General features: G+C 45.8%; 1 pseudogene; it reads right to left on the bottom strand.

Annotated features, from left to right (window-relative positions):
* Window positions 1-4,058: 4,058 nt before the first annotated feature.
* On the bottom strand, window positions 4,059-11,689 carry LOC101421395 (cytoskeleton-associated protein 2-like; annotated as a pseudogene).
* Between the last annotated feature and the right edge of the window lie 3,888 nt (window positions 11,690-15,577).

Here is a 15,577-nt window from a genome sequence, read left to right as displayed (position 1 = left end):
TGTGAAATGGTATATCCTTGTGGTTTTGATTTGCATTTCCCTGAGGGCTAATTCATATACTTTCTTGTCATTTATATATCATAGGAGAGATATCTATTATTTCCTTTGCCCATTTTTTGATTGGGTTGTTTGTCTTTTTGTTAAGTTGAAGGATTACCTTTATATATTCTGGATATTAAACTTTTATTGGATATATGGTTTCCAAATATTTTCTCCCATTGTATAGGTTGTTATTTTACTTTCATGATAAGTCCTTTAAGGCACAAAAGTTTTTGATTTTGATAAGGTCTCATTTATCTGTTTTTTTCTTTTGTTGCTTGTGCTTTGGGTGTAAAGACTAAGAAACTACTGTCTAACACAAGGTTCTAAGGATGCTTCCTTATGTTTTCTTGCAGACATGTATAGTTCTGGCTCTTATAATTTGATCTTTGCCCATTTTTTGAGTTGATTTTTTTTCCAAGTAAAAGGTCTCAATATTTATTACTGAACAAATTATTTATGCAGAAACAAAAAAATTTAGAAAAACGAGTCTTTTCTCCAATAAAATTAGTCCAACTGTTCAAAAGAGGTGACATTTGGGCCATCACATGTGTGATTCCTTATAGACCCAGCTTAGTTCTCCAATGTCTCCTTTTGGAGTTGTATCTGATTTTATTGCCAATTTTTATTAGAATCCATTGAGGAATGGGACAATTCTGTTTTTTTTTTTCCGTTTCATATGAGAAGTTAAGAGTCAAACACCCACACAACCATGGCAGACGAAGCAAGAGAAAGAGAGTTCATTTTAAATTGATTTTTGTATGTGGTATGAGGTAGAGTTCTCCTTCCTTCCTTCCTTCCTCCCTCCCTCTCTCCCTTCCTTCCTTCCACTCTCCTTCTCTCTCTCTTTTTTTTGGCAAACAGAGATACAGTTTTCCCCGCACCATTTGTTGAAATTTGATTCCATTGATCTATAGGTCTGTCCTTGTGCCAGCACCATACTGCTTTGATTCTCGTGGCTTAATAATAATTTTTTAAGATCCAAAAGTATGGGTTCTCCATTTCCTTCTTCCTTTTCAAGATGGCTTTAACTATTTGGAGCCCCTTGCCCTCCCATATAAATTTGATGATTGGCTTTTCCATTTCTGAAAAAAAGGTTGTTGGAATTTTGATTGGGATTGTGTTGAATCTATAAATTGCTTTGGGTAGGACTAACATCTGAACAATATTTAGTGTTCTGATTCATAAAACACAAAATGTCCTTCCATTTATTTAGGTCTTCTTTGATTGCTTTTAGAAATGTTTTGTAGTTTTCTGTGTACAAGGCCTTTACGTTATTGGTTAGATTTATTCCTAGATATTTGCTTCTTTTTGTTGCTATGGAGAACAGAGTTTTTTTTCTTGATTTCTTCTTCCAATTGTTCATTGCTTATGTATATAAACACAACTGATTTGAGGGTATTGATTTGGTACCCTGTCACTTTGCTGAATTTGTTTACTAGCTCTAAGAATTTTGTTGTGGATTTTTCAGGATTTTATGCATGTAGGATCATGTCATCGGCTGATGGGGAAAATTTTACTTCTCCCTTTCCAATTTGGGTGTCCTTTATTTCCTTTTCTGCCTAATTGTTCTGGCAAGAACTTCCAGTACAATGTTGAATAACAGTGGTGACAGTGGACATAATTGTCCTGTTGAAACATTGGCTGCCCTCAGAGCCAGGGCCCCAGAGATCTGAAGCCACTAATTAAAAGCCATGATCAGTGAGCAGCTTTGCCCACCCCAGGTACTGGGGAAGAGTATTTTCATGTCACTTTCTGTCAGCAGTGAGCTAGCCAGGGGCTGGATCCCATGGCAGCCGACAGTAGGAGTGGAGATGGGCACCAGTGGTCACCAGTAGCCACTGCGCTGAGAGAATTTCAAGAGCTTTTGCAGACAGATCCTGCCTGGTTAGTAATTGTTCTGGTGGAAGGACTGAGTTCTGGAGCTCCTTACTCTGCCATCCTCCCACAGTCCTCCTCTCTCTCTCTCTCATATATTTTACAGGTATTTTAATTTATTGTATAAACACTACATACACAGTTAAAAAGGAATAAAGCCCTACTTTCCAGAAGGAAAAACAATAAATAGAAGAAAGACACCTGCTATTTCACAAATGGGATGAACAAACATAAGATGAGATGTGGTTTTCAATCACATTCATATTGCCTAATAGTTTTAAAACTAAACTGTTTACAATGAAAAATCACTTATTTGAAACTAGAATTGGTAGTTATGCCACTTAAGTATTACTTCAGGGCTTTACAAAACAATTTTATTGGTGCTATTTTTTTTGTCTTTGTTTTTTTTAATGTTACATTAAAAAAATATGAGGTCCCCATATCCCCCCACCCCCCTATTGGTGCTATTTATTTGTGGGGAGAAGGAAATGCTTACTGTATAAATGGTCATGTTTCAGGGGACGTGGTTTAACAGTAAAGTTTGTTTTTTTTTAAAGATTTATATTATTTATTTCTCCCCACCCCCTCGTGGTTTTTCACTTGCTGTGTCTATTCATCTTCCTTGTTTCTTTAGGAGGCACCAGGAGCCAAACGTGGGATCTCTGATGTGGGAGTGTGGTGCCTAATCGCTTGAGCCACCTCGGCTCCCTGCTTTGTTGTGCCTCTCATTGTACTCTTCCTCCCCACGTCTCTTGTTGTGTCAGCTCGTTGTTTTCTTTAGGAAGCACTGGGAACCTCTGCTTCCTGCCCTGTTGAGTCTCTCATTATGTATTTTCTGCTTGTGTCTCTTGTTGTGTCAGCTTGCCACACTGCCCATCATGCCAGCTTGCTATCTTCTCTAGAAGGAACCAGGATCTGAACTAGCAGCCTCCCAAGTAGTAGGTGGGAGCCCAGTTGTCTGAGCCACGTCTGCTTCCCAGCAGTAAAGTATTTATATCATGTGGAAGAAAACAAGTTTAATTAACTATTAGTTATTTAGAAATGATACCCAAACTAGAATGACATTTATTAAATACTATATGCACTGTTCTAATAGTCTTTAAACTACATCAAATGAGGCAATGGAAGTTAAAATTTTAACTGAAAAGGGAACTTACACTAGCTTTAAAATTTCTAATATCCACTGTTTGGCATCTTCTTTCTCATCACGAAGTACCTTCTAACATAAAAATAAATTTTACCTAGGACATCTCATTTTCTGACAATATAGCATTACTGCATTTGTATTGTGACATAATATCTTTCTGTAATTTAGAATTCTTTAAAAAGATAAGTAAGGGAAGCGGATGTGGCTCAAGTGATTGGGCTCCCACCTACTACATGGGAGGTCCGTATTTTAGTTCCCGGTGTGTCCTAAAGAAGACAGCAAGCTGGCACAATGGGCAGACACGGCAAGATGACACAACAAGATGACACAACAAGAGACACAAGAAGAAAAACGTAATGAGAGAAACAACAAAGCAGGGAGCAAATGTTCCCAGTGCCTCCAAAGAGGATGAGCAGGAGGGCGAGCAGGCATGAATGGCAGGCACAGTGAGCTGATGCAACAAGATAATGCAAGAGACACAAGAGGAAAAACATAACGAGAGACACAACAAAGCAGGAAACAGAGGTGGCTTAAGTGGTTAGGTACCTCCCTCCCACATTGGAGGTTCCAGGTTTGGTTCCCGGTGCTTCCTAAAGAAACAAAGAAGACTAACAGACACAGCAAGTACAAACAACGAGGGGGTGGGGAGAGATGAAAAAAAAGTAAAAAGGTAACATTAAGAAACCTGTTTATATTCACAGAACATAGGAAACTAGCTGATGAAATGTTCTTTCTTAAAGAAAAACTCAGACTGTTGATATGGACAAGGTAGGATTAGCTTTCTTACACCTAGAAGGTCACTCCTACTAAAATGTGAAAGTTAAAAAGTAAAAAAAAAATAAATGAAATGTGAAAGTTAGTAAAGGAGCTCAGTGTCATAAATACTTAAGAATACTTAGGTACTTGGCCAACTCCAGACCTAAAAGAAGTACATAGCCACAGCAAAACAAAACAAACCCTCCAGGCATTAAAAACCCCATTTCTTATGAGAATTTTATTTCTCTTCTGCTGCCTCAGTCTCTGAATACATCAGGCAGAGGGCTACATTAAGACAACATACAAAAGCGTCCAACTCCATTCACTGTTTCAGTGAAGACACACAAAGACAATGATCTTTTAACATATCTGACATTTGGAGTTGTTCTCTTGAAGACGAGGAGGACGTCTCATTGGTGTTAGAAACTTCAGCTCTTTAAATGTAGAATTTGTTTCCTCAAACTGCATCTTCTTTTTTATACTTTGCAAATATGATATAGTGGAAACATATTTAATTAAGCAACTTGCTCTAGTTTCTTTAAAAATTTATTTTTTTATTTATTTCTCCCCCCCTCCCTTGTCTGCTCTCTGTGTCCATTCAGTGTGTGTTCTTCTGTGACCACTTCTATCCTTATCAGTGGCACTGGGAATCTGTGTTTCTTTTTGTTGCGTCATCTTGCTGTGTCAGCTTTCCATGTGTGCGGCGCCATTCTTGGGCAGGCCGCACTTTCTTTCGCTCTGGGCGGCTCTCCTTATGGAGTGCACTCCTTGCGTGTGGGGCTCCCCTGCACAGGGGACACCCCTGCGTGGCAGGGCACTCCTTGCGCACATCAGCACTGCACATGGGCCAGCTCCACCTGGATCAAGGAGGCCCGGGGTTTGAACCGCCGGCCTCCCATTTGGTAGACAGATGCCCTATCCATTGGGCCAAGTCTGCTTCCCTGCTCTAGTTTCTTTATTGGGGGTTTTAACATCATGAATGGGGCTTCTTTGTTTTGTCCTTGTTCTTTTTCATAATCATGAAATACCACATTTCTGTGTTGGTTACTTTCCATTTCCAGTTTTCCTGGCTCTAGTTTGACACCTGTATTTTCAATATCGACTTCTTGGATTTGTCCCATGGCTGCACAACCTTCGGTATTTTCTCCCAAATTAACTTTTTCTTGACTCTTCAGTGTTAGAGTATCTGCCATTGCATGTCGCATCCCTTCAATAGGCTGAGACCTTCCCAGAATGGCTTTCTCATAGATTGCGATAATATTTTCAATAGGACTTACAATTGGTTCAAGTCATGCAAGGCGCATCCAATATTTAACAAGTTTTTTGGCATCTGGAATATTTGTAATCAGACTATTCAGTGTGGCCAATATTTCTTCTTTTGGGCATCCCTCGTTAATCAGGTTCAGAGAATCAGAAAATGTCTTGTTGACTTTTTCTGTAAATAGTCTTTGCTCATCTTCTTCTGCCATGGTAGTCCAGAAAGACCCAACTGACTTTTCATTTTGTCTTTCAGGCTCAGGCTGGGTAAGCATGGAGCTAGGAGGCCTTTTCAGCACTCTTCTTTTGCCAGGTCTCCACTCAGACAGACGAATTTTTCTCTCTTCTGCAGTTTCTTTGAGCTGAGGCGATCTATCAATGCTTTTGCTATAGTATGTCTTCACTGGTCAGTGGTTTTTTACTTTTCTATCAGTTTGGTATTAGAAGATGGAAGAGGCCTGGTTTTAATTTTAGAAGCTGTGCTTCTTGATAATATCTCATTTCTTCTTGAGCCTGGAGAAGAACTAATTTGACGCTAGATAAACCTGTTTTTAATTATAGTAATCCTCTTCCCTTAAGCCTTTCTGGATTGTCACATTGGCAGAGTTGCCCTGTTTCATCTTGTCCTGGGTATTATCATGGTGACTTCTAATAGGAGGTCACGCAAGTTGTCTATCCTGAGATGTAGTGCTAACAACTTTAGTGGTAGTTATATTTGAAACTCTATCGCTTTTCACTGTTGCGCTGCTGGTGTTTATAGGCTGAGGCTCTGTGGCTTTAGGGATAGTAGAAAGTTTCTTGGTCCTGCAGAATTCTCATCTTTGACTTGTAGAGCTTTTCTAAATGAATTAACCTTAGACTAAACAATTTGCCCACGATAAGATCCAAGCACAGGTGTTTTTTTCAACTGTAGTCATTATTATTTTCTTTTTCTTATTTTTTTAAAGTGAAATGCCTGGCTAAATGTCATGTTGATTTTGGGAATCATCTTTAATTGGTAACAACTGAAGAGTTTTATTATTGTCCTCAAAATTATGTTTATCAGCTGCTATTGGTGAATTGTTTAATTCATTAGAAGGTTTTAAAGGAACACAATTATTTTCCATCCTTACATTATTTTTGCTCTCTGTAGGTCTATTGGCATTTTCTTTTTTTTTTTTTTTTTTAAAGATTTATTTATTTTATTTAATTTCCCCCCCTCCCCCGGTTGTCTGTTCTTGGTGTCGATTTGCTGCGTCTTGTTTCTTTGTTGGCTTCTGTTGTCTGCTTCTGTTGTCGTCAGCGGCACGGGAAGTGTGGGCGGCGCCATTCCTGGGCAGGCTGCTCTTTCTTTTCACGCTGGGCGGCTTTCCTCACCGGCGCACTCCTTGCGCGCGGGGCTCCCCCACCCGGGGGACAGCCTTGCGTGGCACGGCACTCCTTGCGCGCATCAGCACTGCGCATGGCCAGCTCCACACCGGTCAAGGAGGCCTGGGGTTTGAACCGCGGACCTCCCATGTGGTAGACGGACGCCCTAACCACTGGGCCAAAGTCTGTTTCCCGGCATTTTCTTTATCAGCCATTTTTGTTTTAAGTTTTGGAACTTTTGTCCCTTCTTGGACCTGGTATTCAGATGTCATTCTCTGGTCTCTGCTGGATAATATATGACCTTCCTGTTTGCACACAAAGTTGTTTTTCTTTCTGATAGATGTTCCTTGAGTTTTTCTCTTCTTTTCTCTTGGAATGCAGACTGGGCCCTCTGACTCGGCAGCAGCTCCAAGTTGCAGAGCACAGCTGAGAAGCTCCTAACAGCCCGCAAGTTCAGATCTGCAGACACACTGCCTGCCCCAGCCTTAAGACTCCTATTTTTTTTTTAATTGTTGGAAAAGAAATCAATAGAAAAATAATATTTATGACATGTGGAAATTATAGGAAATTCAAATTTCAGAGCCCATAAATTAAGTTTCATTAGAGCATAGTCATGTTCATTTATTTACATATTATCTATGGCTGCTTTCATGCTACAACAACAGAGTTTAGTAAGTGTGAGTGACTGTATGGTCTGCAAAGCCTAAATTATTTACTAACTGGCCCATAACAAAAAAAGTTTACTGACCCCTGGTCTAGAGTTAAGAAAATGATGTAGAAAATGTTAATGCAGATTAAACTTAAAAGTGTGTTGTGTCTGTAGTTGTTACATTGTGAATTACACAAAAAATTGAGGATGAATTCCTCCGATATTTGAAAACTATTATCAATCTCAGCAAAAATATCACCTCATTGAAGAATGAGTCAATGTATCTTTGTTGTTTTACTTTTGTCTTACTCTTTAATGTAAGTGAAAATATCAAGCAACATTCATGTTGGAAATATATTCATTAGTCAATGATGTGAATGACTTCTTCATTGAATCAAATAGTAATCAAGTGTTTGTTCATCCTGGTTGAATTGTAACTATAGGTTAACTACAGATACAAAGGTTGGCAAAAATCAACAAAAACATTCTTTTTTTTCCTCAAACAAATCAATTTTATTGATACATATTAATAAAGCAAACAGGGAAGCAGATATGGCTCAAGCGACTGGGCTCCTGTCTACCATATGGGAGGTCCAGGGTTTGCTTCCTGGGGCCTCCTGGTTTGAAGGCAAGTTGGTCTACAAGGCAAGTTGGTCCGAGCTGAGAGCTGACACAGCAAGGTTATGCAACAAAAAGAGACGGAGGAGGGACAATAAGAGACATAGCAGACCAGGGAGCTGAGGTGGTGCGAGAGACTGATGACCTCTCTCCCACTCCAGAAGGTCCCAGGATTAGTTCTCAGTGCTGCCTAAAGAAAAAACAAGCAGACTCAGAAGAATGCACAGTGAATGGACACAGAGAACAGACAATGAGGTGTGTGTGGGGGGAGAGAAATAAATAAATAAATCTTTTAAAAATAAATAAATAAATAAAGCATACAATTCATCCAAAGAGTATAATCAATGGTATTCAGTATAATCACATAGTTGGGTATTCATCACATCAATCAGTATCAGAGCATTTTCATTATTTCAATAATAATAATAAACAAAATTCACACAAACAAACAAGCAAATCTCTCTTTGCTTTCCCTGCCATATATAGCTGCTATTTCTGGCTATTCTTGCACATTTACTTATTTTTTAAGCAGTTTTATTGAGATATATTCACATACTATATGATCTATCCAAAGCGCACAATCAATGGCTTTTAGTACAATGACAATGTTGTGTATTCATCACTACAAAAAATTTTAGAACAATTTCATTACTCCAAAAAGAAAAACTCTGCATCCCATAACAGTCACCTCTCAATCCCTCTGTTCTTCTCCAGCCCCACATAACCACTAATCTAATCTCATCCTTTTATTTTATTTTTTTAAGTTATCGGGGGTCAGGGATTGAAACCAGGACCTTGTATGTGGGAAGCTGGTGCTCAACCATGGAGCCACCTCAGCATCCCTGAGTTGGTTTTCTTGTCTGTTTTGTTTGTTGTTTATTTTTATTTTTTCAGGAGGCACCGGAAACCAAACCCAGGACCTCCCATGTGGGAAGTGGGCACTTAACCACTTGAACCACATCTTCTCCCCTAATTTCATCTTTATAAATTGATTTATATTGACATTATATATAAACAGAATCATACAATATGTAGTACTTTTTATCTGGTTTCTTTCATGTTTGTGTTTTTTTGTTCTGATATTAACGTCTTGTAGTATTAACATATATTAGTTCAGTTTCAAAAACAGTCATAAATGCAATTTTACCCATATTCATATTTCACATAGTTTTATCAACGAAAGCATTCTTTTTTTTTGTCTTTATTTTTTTAAAAAAATGTGAGGTCCCCATATACCCCCTACCCCCCTCACCGCACTCCTCCCCTCATGACAAAAGCATTCTATAGAGCAATTGGTGCTATAAAATTTACAATAAAGTACACTGTATATTTTAGTATTATTTATAAATTGTGTACTTTTTACAGCTTCATACCAGCAACATTTATAATAAACTTATGTACGCATAGATGTGCACATTTTTTCCCCCAGAGAACCAGTTCTTAAGCATATACTGGCACACCGTGAGGGAGTGGGTTCTAGGCAGAGAGTGTAGAGGAGAGTCCAGGGGTTCAGGGAAAAGACAGGGAAGGAAGGTGAGCCTGGGGCACTGGGACAGATGTGAGGGGTCTTGTGGGCAGCGCTAAGGAGGGGGACCCATTCTGAGGGCCATGGGGAGCCATGGAAGGCTCGTGAGTGCAGGAGTAACTCCACCAAATCTGGGCTTACGAGATCACGTAGACAGCTGAGTGGAGATTGTTAGGGACAGACGATAAGGGTCTGAATGAGTGAAGGGAGCATACCAAGAACAAACTCCTCACTCGCACTTCCTATAGGCCAGGCACTCTCCTAAGCACTTCATGTATGTTCTTTACTCATTGGATATTCACAACAACTTTGAGGTCGATACTATTTACAGATGAGGAAACTGAGGCACGGAGAGAGGTTAAATAACTAGTAAGCAGCAGAACTGGGGTCTGGACCCAAGCAGCCCGGCTTCTGAGTCACGCTCTTAACCACTTTCTATTTTCAGACTAGAAAGATGGCAACAATTGGAGTGGTATTTCTTAAGTTTGACGCATGTACAAAACTATGTATTTACAGATATGCCTGGCACATAGTAGGAACTCAAAGACGTTCTCTAGACCCAGCAGGATGACCTGGCGACTCACTGGGATGGGGACGCAGAAGGGGCAGGAGCTAAGGTCGATGGGTTTTACCAGCTTCCTTTGGCTGGAGAGCAACCCACTCGCCTGGGCTGCTCTGCCTTCTTCGTTCTCTATGTTTGTAGATTGCCCCCCTCCTCAGAGAGCTCCAGTGTTGGCGACAGACTCCTGAGCAGGAATACGCAGGAGGGAGAGGGCAGTAGGCGACAGAGCCGGTCTGGGCCCAGAATGGGGCTCTCTGCTCAAGTGTATGCAAACTCTGAGGAGCCACAGGAAGGACTTCTGTGGGGGGGGTAGGAGGCATGGGTTCCTGCATGGATGTTTAAAGGAAGAGAGGTGCTTTTCTGGCATGAGTCCTGGCTGAGGGTATGAGCAGGAAGTAGTGAAGGTGGCGGCAGAGGGTTGGGGGATGCTGCAGGCGGTGGCGTGGTGGGCCCCCACCCTGCTGGCTCAGCAGCTCCCATGGGTTGGCAGGTGACTCAGACCTTACCCTCATATGGCTCTTGCCTGGGAAGGGGCAGGGGGAATTCAGAATGTCACACCTGTGTGATCAGCTCTGTGGGTGTGTTTAAATTTGCCAAAGGGCGTATATGCTGGGTGTACATGCCTGGGTCTGAAAGGTGTGCCTGGATCTGACTGTGCATACGAGCCGGGGGAGTCCCTGGGCACACAGCCCACATGGGCTGTGCAAAGATGTGGGCCACAGGTGAGAACGGTGCGTGCACCTCTGAGAGCATGTGTGCAGGTGCGCAGGTGTCTCCCTGAAGAGAGATGCAGCTTCAAAGCCTGGTGAACAGACGGAGAGAGAGGCCTGGGTGGGTGGCAGGTGGGGAGGGCTCCCTGATGTCAGCTCACTGTCATCGAGGAGAGCCTGGCTGGACCGGCTGCAGAGCCAGGCACCGTAAGCCTGTGGTGGTGATGGCAGCTTCACTGTTTACCACTTAAGCCTCTGCTGCAGGCCAGGGTGGCTCCCCCATCCTAACCCAGAGAGGACATGCATAACGCACGGTCAGGTGGCACAGCCAGGCAGGAGCGGAGGGTGTGGCAGGTGGGCAGCGAGCCAGAGCTTTACCTCACCCCTTCGGCGGGAGGGAAGGATACGAGGGTCCTGGCGGTGTCTGGTCTGCAGGGGTACGGGGAGAGGACGGTTGCCCCAGGTTGCCATGTCCCTGGGTTGCGTGGTGCTGTGTGTGCCCGCGTGTGGTGTGCGTGCATCCTCTATGTCTGTGTGTGTTGGCCCCTGCCCCACCGCCCGGGGGCCGGGTACCGCCTTCCCATCTTGCTTCATGATCTGAGAGGTGTTTGAAGTGGAGCAAAGAGCCTGGGCTAGGAGCCAGAGGGCCTGGGTTCTACCCCAAGCTCCTACTCGGTGACTTTGGGGATGTCGCTTTACCCTCTCTTGGACTCAGCTTTCCCATTTGTAAAATGGGGAGGGGGTAATAATCCCTGGGGCGCCACCTCGCAAGGCGGTTGGGTGACAGATTCTCATGGGGGTTGGAAATTCAGGAAGGTTTGGTCCCGGGGGCCTCACGGGGCGGGGCGGGGGTTGGGGGGGATTGGGTAGCCGTCTTTCCTATGCTGTTGCTTCATTGATGCTTGGGAGCCTGGGACGCGGGAGTTTTCAGCGGCTGAAGACAGGTTTTGCTAGAGAACTTGCACTGTGGCCTGTGAGGGGTATTCAAATTTCCTGGAGGTATGAGGGATTTAGAGTTCTGGGGCTGAGTTTCAAAACAAATTAACAACTTTACAGGCCAAGACCTGCCCGCAGAGAGGCTGGGCTAGTCTATGGGCCTCATCCATCCCCGCTGGCCTGCTGGGGGTGATCCGCCGCTGGCCTCAGGCTGAGGTTGGGAAGCAGCTCACGTCTCTCCCTGTCTCTCCTTCTCCACGCTCATCCTCAGCTTGCTATCTCTCAGGCTGACACTTCCGAGTTTTCATCTTGGGGCTCTAGGCTCAGCCAGAGCAAACAGAGAAGCCCTCAAGTCAACAACACGAGCAAGGAAGCCGCACAGGTGACAGGAAAAAAGGACAATTTGAAAGCCAGGATGAAGGTGCAAGGGCTGGGCCTGGCTCGCTCCGCAGGCTGGGTGGAACCCTGAGTCTCTCCCGAGGGCGAGCCCTGCCAGCCCCTGGGGGGGACCCGAGAAGGGGGGCTGACGGCTGGTGTCCCAGGGGCCCCCAGCCAGACAAGTGAGTTTAGACCACCAGCAGGGGACGCTGTTCCACCCGCCAGGGACGCTGAAAAAAGCCCCTGGCGGGTGGGAGCACGACCCCCGCCCCGCCACCACTGCGGGCCTCAGCGGCGGGGGAGAGTAAGTGAAAGGCCGATTGCGGGCCCAGAAGGTGAGTGGGAGCCCGCGGGGCAGGGGTAAACAGACTGAATCAGGAGCTGCAGGGCGGAGCTCCCGGCTCTGCCACGCCCGCCCCGGGGCTGAGAGGCTCGGAGTCACGCATTCCTGGGGCTGGAGGGGCTGCCCAGGACACCCCCTCCCTACCCCACTCACGGGGACAGGCGCCGTCCCTGACAGCCCGTCCCCCTCTGGCTCAGGCAGGGCGTGATCAAGCCTCGCAACCTTCATTTACCGTGCACCTGTGTCCCCAGAGGGGGAGGACCCGTCCCCCACCCCCGGCTGGCTCAGCGGCCAGGGCGTCCCTCGCAGGCTGCCTGCCCAAGGCCCTGTCCTGCGTGGATCCCCCCGCCGCTCTCGGCGAGCCCGCCTGCCCGCTGATTGAGGGTGCCCCCCCAGACTGGAGGGGACCATCCTGGCGCCAAGTCCAGAGGGCTGAGCAGTCCAGCTGCAAGGGGCAGAGTTGGGAGACCAGATGCACCCAGCTGCAGTAGCTGAAGGTCTGGGTGGAAGTCCTGGGCTTCAGCCTTGCTGTCTGCCCAGGGAGCAAATAGGGCCCCCAGCCCTTCTACTCAGCCCTGGCGTCAGCACAGGAGGGGTGGAGGCAGGGTGCCCCTTCCTCGAACAGCCTTCCTCCCCACCACCCAGAATGTTTACTCTCTACCCAGAGCTTGCCACGTCCCTTACCAGCTCCTTCTGTTTCCCCAGCCCTGAGAGCTGAGAATCAGTGTCTCTGTGCTAAGGATGGAGACATTTCACCCAATTAAAGTGTCTTGCTCAGAATCACTCAGGGATTAGTGGCTGAGCTGGATTCCATCTCAGATCTGCCTGGCTCTAAAGCCTGAGCTATGCCACAGTTTGCCACCCAGGTGGGGGGTGTGGGTGGGTTCCTCCTGAATAGCTAAACCTCGAACCAGCGCCAGACTCAGGCTCCCAGCCAGGAGGTCCCTGGGTTTTTCCACTGCTCCTTCCTGCCCCCACCACACTCTCATCTTTCTCCTGAAGCTTCCCTGATCCTGACATCCTTCCCCAATCAAGCCGGTACCTGGATTCCTCCTTTAGACCCTTCCCGTGGTTTGAGGCATTGCTGCTTAGGGTGTCTTTAAAATGCTTGGTGTGAAAGGATTTCAAAACCAATGTAGGCAGAAATCAAAGGATGAGACCAGCAGGTGAGAGGCTGATGGGAAACTTGACAAAGGAGGCATCAGACTGTCGCCACGTGACCCACTGATTGGTCAGCGTCAGTACGCATGCTGCAGGTAGACACACCGCAGTGCCTCCTGATGGGCTACAGTAGAAAGTGCACAGCCCCACCTACAAAGGATCCGCTCCCCCCTCCCCAAATTTGAACCTAAATAAAATCATGCTATTGCTAAGGTCCCATATATTTTTAAGAAATGCAGGGAATGCAGGAAAAGTTAAATGATACTGCAAGAAACCAAACAGACAAATACGGAACATGTGACTTCCTATAGGACCACATTTATTCAACCAGTCAGTAACAGGGAAAAAACTAATAAAAAGGGAAACTGTTCTCATTTAAAAGAGCATTTAACCCAACAAGATGTGTGACCTTGTTTGGATCATGACTCAGACAGATCAATGAATCAATTCAAGAAGACATTTTGAAACAAATGGGGGTATTTGATAAATCCATGGAATTACTAATTTTGTTAGTCATGGCATTGTGATGATGTAAGAAAATGTTCATATATTTTAGCGACAAATAGTAAAGAATGTAGTAGTGAAATGATGTAATGGCTAGAATTTGTTTTAAAATACTTCAGAAAAAAAAGATGAAATGAGTGGCATAAGGTTGATGATTCTAGAATATGGGTGGTGGGTGTATGGGGCTCATAGTCTACTTTTGTGCATGTTCAGAAATTTTAAAGGGAGACGGAGCATGTCTCCAGGTGGTGGGGTTGGGCCTGCTGAGCTCGCTGACCCCTGGGAACTCATCTCTGGCCACGCTATCCCTACCCCTGCAGCTCCTCTGCCCTCCACGTAGCTGGGGGACTGAAGTACAATGCATTGTCCCCAAGACGGAAGCTGGCCTGGGAAGCTTCTGACTTGCCTCCTCCCTTCCACACACTCTCCTGTGGTCAGTCTTGCAGCCCTCCATCTCCTGCCATGGCGTATGGCAAGCATAACCAAAAGACGCTCAGTCTTGGAACCGAGGAACACCAAGGGGAGGACTCAGAGTTGTGGGCACGAGAGAGACCCTGGTACCTGTCATAGTGAGGAAAGAAGAGGAGACCTGAGCATATGCCGCCAACCAGCCAGCAGCATCTGGACCCCTCCCCAGCCAGCTAAGATGGGAAGGGGCACAGGTGGTGAGACAAGCTCTCTGGATGCCCTCCTGCATGAGGCCGGGCAATGGAAGCATCTAGACCCTCCCCCAGAGCTGAGCAAACTGCTGTCCACATCGCGGAGGTCTCTCCTCTAGCCCTTACTCTCTCCTAAATCAATTCACCAACACGTCACTTTCCTTCCTGCTGTTCTGTCTGATCATAAGCACAGTCACACATTTAAACTAAACCACCTCCTCTTCCATCACCTCTGCCATCAGTGATTCATGGGCAGATTCTCTCACCTGAGGCCAGTGAAGTGCCCACATTCTGGGGAATCCCAAATGAAAGCACTGAGCCTGGATGGGAGGGCAGACAGGAAGTCTTCTCTAAAGGTGGTAAAGGTTGTGGCGGAGGCGTGAAGAGGTATGCTGGAAGCTGGGAGGAACCTGCCTGCGGGAGGGCAGGTGGCTTCATAGAGGTGCGTTTGTGTTGGCCAAGAAAGATGAGTTCTTAGGTAGGATCAGCAGGCAGGGGAGATAACAGCAGGTGCAGAGGTGTGGAAATAGCCCCACGTGCTTGAGCACTGCCAGGCTGAGTTGCATGGACATTTCCTGTGCATTGTGGGCAGAGAGGCACAGAAGACTTCTAGCAGGGACGAAACATGGCAGCTTGGGAGTTAGGGATATCTCTGTGGAATGGAGAATGGATAAGGGGGGGATGCAGACTGGAGACTGGGAGACCCGTGAAGAGGCTCCTGGAGATGAAGCAGATTTGGGATTTGGAGATGGGGTAGAACTGGGGCTGTGGCGGCAGGGGCAGATGGAGGGGGTTGATCGAGTGACCTTGGGGTGGGGCGGGCAGCTCCAGCGGTGAGGGACCTTCTCGAGAAGGGCCCTCAGGAGGCAGGCAGATGTGGGGGAAGGTTAGAGGAGGATGAGTTGCGGCAGGTGGAGTTTGGCACGTCCATTAGAGTTCCAAGAGGAGATGTAGGGAACAACAGCCGGAGCCTGGAGCACTGGCTCTGGAGCAGCGCGGCTGGAGTTGGTATGTGGTGGGAGAGGATGTGCAGGCCAACTTCTCCACTAGCTACGGAACCCCCGGTGCCTAGGGCCCACAAGATTTTTAGGGGCCCACAGAAATGTTT

The sequence above is a fragment of the Dasypus novemcinctus genome, chromosome 8, assembly GCF_030445035.2.
Source record: "Dasypus novemcinctus isolate mDasNov1 chromosome 8, mDasNov1.1.hap2, whole genome shotgun sequence".
Lineage (NCBI taxonomy): Eukaryota > Metazoa > Chordata > Mammalia > Cingulata > Dasypodidae > Dasypus > Dasypus novemcinctus.
This window is presented reverse-complemented; position numbering and strand designations above follow the sequence as displayed.